Source organism: Nycticebus coucang, chromosome 6 (assembly GCF_027406575.1).
Source record: "Nycticebus coucang isolate mNycCou1 chromosome 6, mNycCou1.pri, whole genome shotgun sequence".
In the NCBI taxonomy this organism is placed as follows: Eukaryota; Metazoa; Chordata; class Mammalia; order Primates; family Lorisidae; genus Nycticebus; species Nycticebus coucang.
In genome coordinates, this window is record NC_069785.1 from 71,845,038 (window position 1) to 71,859,151 (window position 14,114).

The 14,114-nt window shown below is 42.8% G+C and overlaps 1 protein-coding gene across 1 annotated transcript in view; it reads left to right on the plus strand.

Annotated features, from left to right (window-relative positions):
- NOX5 (NADPH oxidase 5) overlaps positions 1–14,114 on the plus strand; it is a 62,666-nt gene that overhangs the window by 957 nt on the left and 47,595 nt on the right.

Sequence of the window (14,114 nt, forward strand, 5' to 3'; positions counted from 1 at the left end):
TAGAGATCCAATTTTATTTTTCTGCATGTGGCCCTCCAATTTTCCCAGCACCATTTATTAGTGTATCCTTTCCCTAGTGTGTGTGTCAGTTGTAGGTATATGATTTTATTCCTGGATTCTTTATTCTGTTCTATTGATCTATGTTTCCTTTTATTCCAGTACCATGCTGTTTTGGTTACCATAAACCTTGTACTATAATATGAAGTTAGGCAATAGGATTCTTCCAGTTTCATTGTTTTTGCTTAGGATTGCTTTGGCTATTCTGGCTATTTTTTGGTTATAAATGAATTTTAGAATCGTTTCCTCTAATTATGTGAAAAATAAGGTTAGTCTTTTAATAGAAATGACATTGAATTTGTGGATTGCTTTGAGCAGTAAAAACAGACCTTTTCTTCAGGTGAACACAGTGAAGGAAAGGACTTAAAAATGTGTTCTAGACATTTTCATATATCTACTTCACAGGCTCTGGCTGCCCACCCTTAACCACTCACCACCTATGTGTGCATATTCACACATGCACACACACGTTCACATGCATGTGCACACACTCAGCCACTCCACTCCTCTCCTGCAGACCCCGCTGGTTCCTTGACCTTTGCTGCTCTTCTGTCTTAGACCACAGTTCCTACCAGGCTTCCAGGTGTACGTAGGTGATGCTTCGGGAAATAGCTTTCAGCCCTATCAATCTTCCCAACCTCACAGATCTGCTGATGTGGCCTTTTGGTAACTAAAGAATTGCACCATCTCTCTCTGAGGGGCTGGGACTGGGCCAGAGGTATGGTCAGATGTGTGGAGGCCAGTTCAGATGAAAGTACCAAAGCCACTTTAAATAGTAAGGTCTGTTGAAAACTGAGGACAAAGCTGAGATCTATGTGAGTGCCTGCCCAGGCCAGAGGACTCAAGCAAGGACCCGTGTGTGATACAGCACAGACGATAGGAACAAAGATTTGGGGGTCAGACACCTTCATATTCTGGTGCTGCCACTCCCTGCGTTTGTAACTCTGGGTAAATTTCTGGGTTTCCCTGACCCTTAGTTTCTTCCACTGTGAAAAAGGGATGATCAAAACAACTTTACAGGGCTGTTGTCACGAAGGCACAAGATAATGTTGTGGGCATATGGCCCATGGCCAGTGGAATAAAAATGTATTCCTCAGTGTATTGGCTGCATCTTTTTATTCCCTGTATTTTGATACTTTAACATCTGGGGGTTTGCTGACCCTGGGGGGACTGCTCATACCAGTGCCTAATTCTTAGGGATAGCAATTTGCCCACCAGTGAATGTGACTTTCATATACAAACCAGTCAATCCAGAGCTTTTACCCTCTCAACCACATTTTTTATCAGGCCCTAATACTTCAGGCCACTATCCCCAGCCCTAATCACCCCAGGGCCATGTACCAGACAACTAGGGACAGCCCCTATGTCCCAGAGCCAATTAATCAAACCAGCCATTCCTAAATCTGCTCACTGTGCCTTGCCACTTCCCACCTCTGCTCTCTGCTTCCTGACCGACCCTGGTGCTTCCCCACTTGGCCCTGCCTTCTTCCTGCCAGACAGTTGTTTCTATATCTGTGCACCATGCCATACTTGGTTCAGAAAACCCCAAGTAGGTGGAGCACAGTGGCACTCTGGGAAGGGAGGATCCCTTGAGCTCATGAGTTCCAGACCGTCCTGAGCCAGAGGGAAATTCCTATGTCTACTAAAAATAGAGAAATTATCCAGGCATAGTGGTGGACACTTGTATGTAGTCCCCGCTACTCAAGAGGCTGAGGCAGGAGGATCGCTTGAGCCCAGGAGTTTGAGGTTGCTGTGAGCTAGGCTGATGTCACAGCACTCTAGCCCTGGTGACAGAATGAGACTTTGTCTCAAAACAAAGAAAAACAAAAAATAAAATCCCAAGTACCCTTAAAACAAGCACAGATCTAACATGCACTTGATGGGTATCATCTCATCATCCTCAGCTCAATCTGTGAGGTGGGAGCTGTTAAATTTTACAGATGGGGAAACAGAGGCCTGGGTATGTGCAACTTAAAGTGACAGCATCAGGATTCAGAACTCAGGCCAGCCTGACAGCTTGTCCTCCAATCTCTCTTGACCTCAACCATTACCGAGTAGTCACCTCATGATTATTCTTATGTTAGCAGACAGGGGTGGTGACAGTCTGGGGCCATGAGCTCCTGTGTGAGAGAGGTCAGTGGAAGAGCTGAGGTGTATGGCTCTGGTCCTGGTCAGCCTCTTGTGAGAGCTGTAAGTGGCCCACTGAGGAGCTGGACCCTGCAGGGAGGCAACCCTCTGGAGCACATGTCTTGATGGATTTGAAGGTTCTGGGATGGCCCCTGTTGAGAATTCTCTAGCCAATGATCTATTTCCAACCACCTCTGCCTCCACCATCCATCAGTTGAGGTTTTAGGTCAGTAGCAACAGAGACCAGCTCTGGGTTACTTAAGCAAGATTGAAATACTTCTGGGATGGGGGAACTGTCCATGGAATTGATGAAGAAGTTGGAAAGCCAGGCCACAGCCTCCACATACCTAAGGAGAGTTGGTAGCTAGGAACACAGCAAATCCAGCTTCAGGGACAGTGAGATCAGGATGCCTCCAGTACCCGGCCCCAGGACTTTCACTGTTGCCACTGCCATATCATTGTGTCTCCCTGACAATGACGCAAGATTCAAAGTGATGGATTTGTTCACTCTCTGTAGTGATGATTTTATGTCAAACATCAAATGCGAAAACATTTAAAATACTTGCAGTTTACTGTATATAATCACATCTTAATAATGTAGTTTGGGAAAAGCCCTGATGCCTGGAGCTAGGGGCCCCATAGAAGAAGACAAAGTGGGGGTGAGTGGGGGCAAAGGCAGGCAAGCCCACCTTGCTTTCTACAGAGGCCATTTCTTCCTCCTCCTCCAATCCACCCTGATTCTCAGCCCATCCTCTAACCACTTCCCCCAGTAGCCTCTTTGGAGGACCTCACCAAGCCTCAGTCCAGGGGGAGTGATTCCATGGTGACACTCACCCCTCACTTTAGAAGTAGCATTTAGGTAAATCTTGATGGCTAGAACCTGTTTGGGGATAGCATTGCTGATACGGGTTTCCCTACAAGCAAATGATGAGCTGTGTGACCTTGTATGCAAGTCGTTCATCAAGTTCCCAGGGGACACTGGTAAGGAGATGGAGAACCAACAGGGAGGGGGATAGCTAAGCAAGGGGCAACCTCAGACAAAAGTCCCTTGAGGGTGGCTTTGGCCTGATCCCCCAGGGGAATCTGCAGTGTGAGCTATATATCAGATGTTCCAAGCTGAGGCCAGGGAGCTGGGCTCTCATCTCCCCTCACCCACTGGGAGAGGAGAAGAATGTCTAACACCCAGGAACTCCCAGCATTCTGAGCTTTGCAGTGAAGCTGCTCCAGCAGTCTAAGCCAGCTGTCCCCAGAAGAGCTGAGGGTGCCGGCAGCTGGAGGTGGAGAAATGATGAAAGGGCATCTGGATGGAGCACCAACTTTGTCTGCTATAAGCCAGGGTTGGTTCTAGATCCCAGGGAGACCAGGTCTTGGTAGACATAGATCACAGAAAGGCAGCTGAAATATACGTAAATCTATAAATGTAATTCAGCACATAAACAAATTAAAAAACAAAGACCATATGATTCTCTCAATTGATGCAGAAAAAGCTTTTGATAATATCCAGCATCCCTTCATGATCAGAACACTCAAGAAAATTGGTCTAGAAGGGACTTTTCTTAAACTGATAGAGGCTATCTACAGCAAACCCACAGCCAATATCATATTGAATGGAGTTAAATTGGAATCATTTCCACTCAGATCAGGAACCAGACAAGGCTGCCCATTGTCTCCATTGCTTTTCAACATTGTAATGGAAGTTTTAGCCACCACAATTAGGGAAGAAAAGGCGATCAAGGGTATACATATAGGGTCAGAAGAGATCAAACTCTCGCTCTTCGCAGATGATATGATTGTGTATCTGGAAAATACTAGGGACTCGACTACAAAACTCCTAGAAGTGATCAAGGAATACAGCAGCGTCTCAGGTTACAAAATCAACATTCATAAATCGGTAGCCTTTATATACACCAACAACAGCCAAATTGAAAAAGCAGTTAAGGACTCTATCCCATTCACAGTAGTGCCAAAGAAGATGAAATATTTGGGAATTTACCTAACAAAAGACGTGAAAGCTCTCTATAAAGAGAACTATGAAACTCTAAGAAAAGAAATAGCTGAAAATGTTAACAAATGGAAAAACATACCATGCTCATGGCTAGGAAGAATCAACATTATCAAAATGTCCATACTACCCAAAGCAATATATAATTTCAACGCACTCCCTATTAAAGCTCCGCTGTCATATTTTAAAGATCTTGAAAAAACATTACTTTGTTTTATATGGAATCAGAAAAAACCTCGAATAGCCAAGACATTACTCAGAAATAAAAACAAAACAGGAGGAATCACACTATCAGACCTCAGACTTTACTACAAATCGATAGTGATCAAAACAGCATGGTATTGGCACAAAAACAGAGAAGTAGATGTCTGGAACAGAATAGAGAACCAAGAGATGAATCCAGCTACTTACCGCTATTTGATCTTTGACAAGCCAATTAAAAACATTCAGTGGGGAAAAGATTCCCTATTTAACAAATGGTGCTGGGTGAACTGGCTGGCAACCTGCAGAAGACTGAAATTGGACCCACACCTTTCACCATTAACTAAGATAGACTCTCATTGGATTAAAGATTTAAACTTAAGACATGAAACTATAAAAATACTAGAGGAGAATGCAGGGAAAACCCTTGAAGAAATTGGTCTGGGTGAGTATTTCATGAGGAGAACCCCCTGGGCAATTGAAGCAGCTTCAAAAATACACTACTGGGACTTGATCAAACTAAAAAGCTTCTGCACAGCTAAGAACACAATAAGCAGAGCAAGCAGACAGCCCTCAGAATGGGAGAAGATATTTGCAGGGTATATCTCTGACAAAGGTTTAATAACCAGAATCCACAGAGAACCCAAACGCATCAGCAAGAAAAAAACAAGGGATCCCATCGCAGGCTGGGCAAGGGATTTGAAGAGAAACTTCTCTGAAGAAGACAGGCACGAGGCCTTCAGACATATGAAAAAATGCTCATCATCTTTAATCATCAGAGAAATGCAAATCAAAACTACTTTGAGATATCATCTAACTCCAATGAGACTAGCCTATATCACAAAATCTCAAGACCTGAGATGTTGGCGTGGATGCGGAGAAAAGGGAACACTTCTGCACTGCTGGTGGGAATGCAAGTTAATACATTCCTTTTGGAAAGATATATGGAGAACACTCAGAGATCTAAAAATAGATCTGCCATTCAATCCTGTAATTCCTCTGCTTGGCATATACCCAAAAGACCAAAAATCACAACATAACAAAGATATTTGTACCAGAATGTTTATTGCAGCCCAATTCATAATAGCTAAGTCATGGAAAAAGCCCAAGTGCCCATCGATCCACGAATGGATTAATAAATTGTGGTATATGTATACCATGGAATACTATGCAGCCTTAAAGAAAGATGGAGACTTTACCTCTTTCATGTTTACATGGATGGAGCTGGAACATATTCTTCTTAGTAAAGTATCCCAAGAATGGAAGAAAAAGTACCCAATGTACACAGCCCTACTATGAAACTAATTTGGGACTCTCACATGAAAGCTATAACCCAGCTACAACTTAACAATAGGGGGAAGTGGGAAAGGGGGGGGGGAATAGAGGCAGCGGGATCGGTGGGATCACACCTGTGGTGCATATTACAGGGGTATTTGCGAAACTTGGTAAATGTAGAATGTAAATGTTTTGGCACAGTAACTGAGATAACGCCGGAAAGGCTATGTTAACCACTGTGATAAAAATGTGTCAGATGGTTTATGAAGCGAGTGTATGATGCCCCATAATCATATCAATGTATACAGTTATGATTTAATAAAAAAAAAAAACAAATGGTTATACAAAAAAAAAATATATACATCTACATCATTAAAAATAAAAAAAATAAAATAAAAAAAAAAAAAAGAAAGGCAGCTGAGACCCAGACTCGCGTGATTCTGCCACTTCTGCTGTGTGCTTCCAGCCAGTGGAATAAACCAGGCCCAGCTGACACACACCCGACAAACTCTACTGCTGCTCAGAGTGGAGGCATTTGGAAAGATTCTGTACTACATCTTCCATTTTAATTAGGCTACAATTTTGTCACACTAATACTATATTCTGCTGGAAAGATGGGGTATCATCCCATAGGGTGGGACAGAAAGGAGAGAGTCTGTGGGGAGGTGATGACATGGAGAGGGTCAGGGGACTGGCCCAAACAGAACAGAGTGCAAGACTGGAAAGGCTGCCGGGAGTCATTTGGTCATTTGGCCTCATTGTACAGATGGGGAAACTAAGGCCCAGAAAGGAAAGACTCGGGCAGTGCCTGTGGCTCAAGGAGTAGGGCGCTGGTCCCATATGCCGGAGGTGGTGGGTTCAAACCCAGCCCCGGCCCAAAAACACACACAAAAAAAATAATAAAAATAAAAATAAATAAATAAATAATTAAAAAAAAAAAAAAAGAAAGGAAAGACTCTTTGTTTCTTCACCTTACATTATTGAGCACCTCTCTGTGCCAGAGACTGGGAATGGAGTACTAGGACGAAGGAGACTCCAATCTTATTGCCATTTGAACTTTTTGTCTTGAAATAGTTATAGATTCCCAGGGAGTTGCAAATATGGCACAGCAAGGTTCCACGTACCCCTCACCCAGTTTCCCCCAATAACATCTTGCATAACTACTTTACAATAATAAATCCAGGAAATTACACTGGTATAACCCTACAGAACTTGTTCACATTTCCCCAGTGTTGACATGTGCTCATTGGTGCCTGCACACATGCGCAGTTCTCTGTAATTTTATCACATGTATAGGCTTGTTTAACCACCCCCCATTATCAAGACAGAGAACTGTTCCATCACCCCAGAAGAGTTTCCTTTCACTGTCCCTTAGGGTTGCACCCCTGGCCCCAAGGCCTAATCCTTGGCAACTACTAAACTGTCATCCATCTCAGATCTTGATTTTGAGGGGCTCACATCCTAAACAAAGGTAGATGCAGGTACCAGTTTAATAATATAGGAAATATCATATATAACTATACGTGAGTGCCTATGTGAATAAGGAGTGAAATTGTTTCGTAACACTTGGGTGCAGTTAACAGTTCTTAGGGTGCCTAAATCAAATGAATCCCACTGGACAGGGGACCAGAAATGGGGTCTCTTTTGTCATTGAAAAGAATGAGGTGGTGCTGAGGGAGCTGACATAGAATGATCTTCAAACAGATGGTGAAAGGCGAAGGGCAATCCAGTATGCTCCTTTGTGGGTGCGAGTTTGTGTGTGTTTGCATGTGTTGTGTATCTCTGTGTATCTCTGTGTATGTCTGCGTGCCGGTGTGTCTGTGTGTTTCTGTGTCTCTGTGTAGGCCTGTGCGTGGGTTTCTGTTTCTGTGTGTGTCTCTGCGTATGTCTGTGTGTGTGTGTGCACATGTGCACAAGCGGCTGCACAGCTTTGTAATCATATATGTCATGACCCTGAACATAAACAAAGCCCTGATAATGGTGTTGCGTCTGCAAAGAGAGACAGAGGTTGAGGGAGGAGGAGACTCTGTTTTCCTTGTTCACTCTCTCGTGCTGTTTCGCTTTTCACCATGTGCATGACTTGTTTTTATTAAAAGACGATTAAATCCTTTTGACCCTCCACTAAGCAAGATCGGCCTGTATAATTGTGTCCTCACATTCTCCTCCCCCTGGATTAATCAAAGGCCCCCCAGGGACTTAGCAGTCTGGAAAAGTCTGCAGCTTCTAGTCACCATGGCAGCCGTTGCTCCTGGTGACCATGAAATGCAGGCCTGGCCTTCCCGGCACTGTGTACAGCTCCCCCCACCAACCTGGGTCCTGCGTGTTGAGAAGCTGTCCCTAACAGCACTAATGTGGGGGTGACACAGCATGGGGTTATCCCAGGAAACATTGTGTTCAGCACTCTGTACTGCACACCACATGCTCACAAATGGCAAATGTTGTTTACCTAGAAACATCTCCACCCTCTACCTTGCAGTGCAACGATCCCATTCTCTTCCCTCTCTGGGATAATCTGGCTTTACTCTCCTTGGTCTCTAACCACAAAGCACTGAGTAAAAGTTGCCTTCCTGGCAGGTCCTTCTTACACCAGGACCCCCTCAAGGCCCACTCAACTTCCTCTCTCTGACATAGAACTGGAAGAAATGTGTATAGTTCCTAAGGGGCTTGGAGAACTCTTATTGACTGTGAGAGGAAAATCAGGCTACCCTCAAAGGAGTGGGGCTCCAGACAGCCTAGTGTGAATCAACAAAAGCAATAAATGACATGAATTAAATTTTCAATGAATTTTTGATAGACATTAATTTTGCGGTAAGCTCTTCTTCAAGTCAGCTATGTTCTGATAGAGTAAAAGTAAAGGGCAGTGAAGATAAAACTAAAATAGCTTTCTTGGGGACAAGCAGGCTGGAGAAAGGAGCAGTTGCTGTGGCACCTGAAGATTGAGTAGGAGATTACCAGGTGGAGAAAGGAGGAGGGCCACATCACAAACTCTCAAAACTGCAGATGCTGGCGTGGATGTGGAGAGAAGGGAACACTGTTACACTGCTGGTGGGACTGCAAACTAGTACAACCTTTCTGGAAGGAAGTATGGAGAAACCTCAAAGCACTCAAGCTAGACCTCCCATTTGATCCTGCAATCCCATTACTGGGCATCTACCCAGAAGGAAAAAAATCCTTTTATCATAAGGACACTTGTACTAGACTGTTTATTGCAGCTCAATTTACAATCGCCAAAATGTGGAAACGGCCTAAATGCCCACCAACCCAGGAATGGATTAACAAGCTGTGGTATATGTACACCATGGAATACTATTCAGCCATTAAAAAAAATGGAGACTTTACATCCTTCGTATTAACCTGGATGGAAGTGGAAGACGTTATTCTTAGTAAAGCATCACAAGAATGGAGAAGCATGAATCCTATGTACTCAATTTTGATATGAGGACAATTAATGACAATTAAGGTTATGGGGGGGAGGAAAAGCAGAGAGAGGGAAGGAGGGAGGGGGGTTGGGCCTTGGTGTGTGCCACACCTTCTGGGGGCAAGACATGATTGCAAGAGGGACTTTACCTAACAAATGCAATCAGTGTAACCTGGCTTATTGTACCCTCAATGAATCCCCAACAATAAAAAAAAAAAGAAAAGAAAGGAGGAGGGCCATCAAAATCTTGGTCCTAAAACCAAGGGCAAGACTCTGTCCAGAGATTTCCCAAACTGTACCAAACTGCCATGACCTCAAGCCCCCTACATTTTCCAGAATTTAAAGAGCAGGTTCAGGTGAACTCAGAGCCTGAAGAGAGGTGATGCTCTCTTCCAGCTGGTTCAGGCAGGCTGGGTCAAGATGGAGCCTGGAACATGCCAGTGTGAGCTGAATCTCCTGATGCACCAGTGCTTCTCTTGTGGAAGCAATGATCTGGGCACTCTGGGATTGCTGTCCTAAAGTAAGACCTTGCTATTCATGCTCTGAATCATGTGGGTGAAAATAACACAGGATTAGAGGCAGAAAGCGGAAGGAAAGGAGGGGAAAGGAAAGAACAGAAGAGAAAGGCAAGTTAGGGGAAGGACTCACAGTGGGAAGTAGAGACAGACATTCATCCTTCCAGGATGCTGACTCACTCCCACCATTCCAGCCAGGATTCTCCAGGAAAACAGAACCCATAAGGTACATACATAAACACACACACACACACACACACAGAGTGCCAAAAAATGTATACACATTTCAAGAAAGGAAAAACTGTAGTAAAATTGTAATATTCAAAATATACAGGTAATATTTGTTATCTTGTATGTCGTATCTTGCATCTCTTTTAATTACAGAAGTCAAACATGACTTGAGGATTATAATTTTAATACAGTTTTTCCCTTAAAATGTGTATACATTTTTGATACCCTCTGTGTATGTGTATGTGTGTGTGTGTATATATATATATATTACACGTGTGTATCTATAATACGTATACACATATATAGGAAGAGATTTATTAGGAAGAATTGATTCACATAATTATGGAGTCTAAGAAGTCCTCTGATCTGCCGTCTGCAAGCTGGACACCCAGGCAAGCTGGTATTGTACTTCACCCTGAATCTGAAGGCCTAAGCACGAGAGGAGTCTGTGGTGTAAGTTTCAGTCTGAGGACAGGAGAACACTAATGTTCTAGCTGAAGCGGGCTGCTGAAAAGGGAGTGAATTCTTTCTACCTTCCTTTGTCTTCTGTTCTGTTCAGATTGTCAAGAGATTTATTGATGTCCACCCACATTTGGAAGGGCCATTTTCTTTACTGAGTCCACTGATTCAAATACTGATCCTATTGGGAAACACTTTTACAGACACACCCAGAGATAATATTGTTGTTGTTTTGAGACAGAGTCTCACTTTGTCACCCTGGGTAGAGTGTTGTGGAGTCATAGCTCATGGTAACCTCAAACTCTTGGGCTCAAGTGATTCTTTTGCCTTAGCTTCCTGACTAGCTGAGACTACAGGCACCTGCCACAATGCCTGGCTATTTTATTTAATTATGTTTATTCTTGTTTTAGAGATGGGGTGTCAATCTGTCTCTGGCTATTCTTGAACTCCTGAGCTCAAGCAATCTACCTGCCTCAGCCTCCCAGAGTGCTAGGATTACAGGTGTGAGCTACCATGACCAGCACCCAAAGATAATGTTTAGCCAAATATCTGGGTACCCAATGATCCAGTCAAGTTAGCACATAAAATTAAGCATCACACCAATGGAACATGTATATTAGATTACAGTTTTTCAAACTATCTGTGTTGAAGAAGCCCTACTCCCATCTACTGTGTACTGATACTTGTGTAAAATACAATACAAAATGCATCACTGAAAAACTGACACATGAAGAAATACAAAATATGAGCCTCAATTATTTTTGTTATTAGATTCAATTGCCCTGTAAAAATACAGTAAACATTTTTAACATTTTTAATTTCTATATTTATCTTGACAGAGATGGTAAAATATGTGTATAGGCACTGGTCCATGGATCACTTTGAGTAGGCTGACTTAAACAGGTCAACAGTAATCTCTGGGCACGTGATTAATGCAGGGGTGTTCTTATCAAGTGAGCTGGGGCTTTAGTTCAGAATGCTGAAACAATTATTTGCTTGTAAGGATGTCTAATGATGTCTAGCCAAGGAATGCTATTTTATTTTATTTTTTTTTATTAAATCATAGCTGTGTACATCAATATGATCATGGGGCACCATACACTTAGTTTATATACCATTTGACACATTTTCATCACATTAGTTGACATAGCCCTCCTGGCATTTTCTTAGTTACTTTGCTAAGACATTTACATTCCACATTTACCAAGCCTCACATATACCCTTGTGAGATGCGTCACAGGTGTGATCCTTTCAATGCTCCTCCCTCTACCCACCTCCCCCCTCCCTCCCCACCCTTTTCCCCTTCCCGCTATTCTTAGGTTGTAACTGGGTTATAGTTTTCATGTGAAGGTCCTAAATTAGTTTCATAGCAGGGCTGAGTACATTGGATACTTTTTCTTCCATTCTCGAGATACTTTACTGAGAAGAATATGTTCCAGCTCCATCCATGTAAACATGAAAGAGGTAAAGTCTCCATCTTTCTTCAAGGCTGCATAGTATTCCATGGTGTACATATACCACAATTTATTAATCCATTCATGGATCGATGGGCATTTGGGTTTTTTCCATGACTTAGCAATTATGAATAGGGCTGCAATAAACATTCTGGTACAAATATCTTTGTTATGATGTGATTTTTGGTCTTCTGGGTATATGCCCAGCAGAGGAATTACAGGATTGAATGGCAGATCTATGCTATTTTAAAAGAGAAAAGCTATCCTTTGACCATCTTATCAAAGAATCATATCAGAAAACTGGAGATAGCAGACATTAAGGAATGGTTTGGAAAAGAGCTTGCTGTGTCTGAGTAGTTATGACTCACAGTATTTGATTTGTTTCAGAAATGGTTTGGTATTACAAATGCTGGAGGTGGGGAAACCTCTCCTCTCATTTGTATAGCTTTTGAACTATGTGGGATTTAATGCTAAAACTGTATTATGAGGTCGAGGGGACCATGTACAGATGATTTTATCTTAGTTTCCAGATTTAAATATTTATTAAGTGAAAAATTGTCTGAGGATATGTATCAAGGCCAGGAAGAAGGGGCATCTCTCAGCATATTTTACCCTTGGGGCAGGTGACCTGCTCCTGCATAACCAAAAGATCCTGCCAGGCTTGGAGGCTGTCTTGCACCTTCCAAAGAAATCAAGTCACAGTATTGGCCCCTGAGTGTAAAATAAAGGGCTGCACAGTTTAAGAAGACACAAAACATTAAGAGACAGTTCTCAGGACAGCTTTCATGACAATAAAGAGTCTAGGGGAAAAAGGTGTAGGAAAAGGGGAGTAGAGGATATTGAGATTATTTAAACCTGGCAAGAACCTAAGTAAAGTGTGACCTCAAGCTGATACTTGGATATTTTCAGGGGTGACTATATAGAGCAGATTTTTTTTCAAGCTTTTTTTTTCATGCCAAGGCATTCTTAGGAAAAAATCACATTTATACCACCCAGATCCCACCCTGCCATGGAGAACTGAGGGAACTATGGAGTCTAAGAAGTCCTCTGATCACTAGCTTAGCCCACCGTGACCTGTGTCTGTCTTGGGGAAGTCAGATGCCTGTTATGAAATTGATGTGGAAGGGGCGGAGCAAGATGGCAGCCGAGTAACAGCTTCCTTGCATCTGGGCACCGTGAGTCTGGGGAGATAGGACTCCAGGCATCTCTGGCTGGTGGGAACTGCCTATCATCACTCCTATGAGGATACAGGGAGTCAGCGAGAGACTTCTGGACCCCAAGAGGAGGACTAAAACAGTGGAAAACCGGCAAGTGGTCGCGTGTGTTCAACCCGTCTAAACCCGCCCACAACTTCCACAGGCACGAGAACTTAAAGAGCAAGAGGAAGTGAAAGGAAAATTAGGGCAAGGAAACAGATAAAAGAAATCACTCATGAGGAAGAATCAGCAGAAAACTCCAGGCAACATGAAGAACCAGTCCAGAACAACCCCGCCAAGGGACCATGAGGTAGCTACTGCAGAGGATTCCACCTATACAGAAATGTTAGGAATGACAGAAAGGGAATTTAGAATACACATGTTGAAAACAATGAAAGAAATGATGGAAACAATGAAGGAAACTGCTAATAAAGTGGAAAATAACCAAAAGGAAATCCAAAAACAGAATCAAATCAGAGATGAACGATATGAAGAATATAAAAAGGATATAGCAGAGCTGAAGGAAATGAAACAGTCAATCAGGGAACTTAAAGATGCAATGGAAAGTATCAGCAACAGGTTAGACCATGCAGAAGAAAGAATTTCAGAGGTAGAAGACAAAGTTTTTGAGATAACTCAGATAGTAAAAGAGGCAGAAAAGAAGAGAGAGAAAGCAGAACGTTCACTGTCAGAATTATGGGACTTTATGAAACGTTCCAACATACGAGTTATAGGAATTCCAGAAGGGGAAGAAGAACGCCCCAGAGGAATGGAAGCCATACTAGAGAATATTATAAAAGAAAATTTCCCAAACATCACCAAAGATTCTGACACACTGCTTTCAGAGGGATATCGGACCCCAGGTCGCCTCAACTCTAACCGAGCTTCTCCAAGACACATTGTGATGAACCTGTCCAAAGTCAAGACAAAAGAAAAGATTCTGCAAGCTGCCAGGAGTAAGCGCCAGTTGACCTACAGGGGCAAATCCATCAGAGTGACCTCAGACTTCTCTAATGAAACTTTCCAAGCAAGAAGACAATGGTCATCTACCTTTAATCTACTTAAACAGAACAATTTTCAGCCCAGAATTCTGTACCCTGCTAAGCTAAGCTTCAAAATAGATGGAGAAATCAAATCATTTACGGATATACAAACATTGAGGAAATTCACCATGACAAG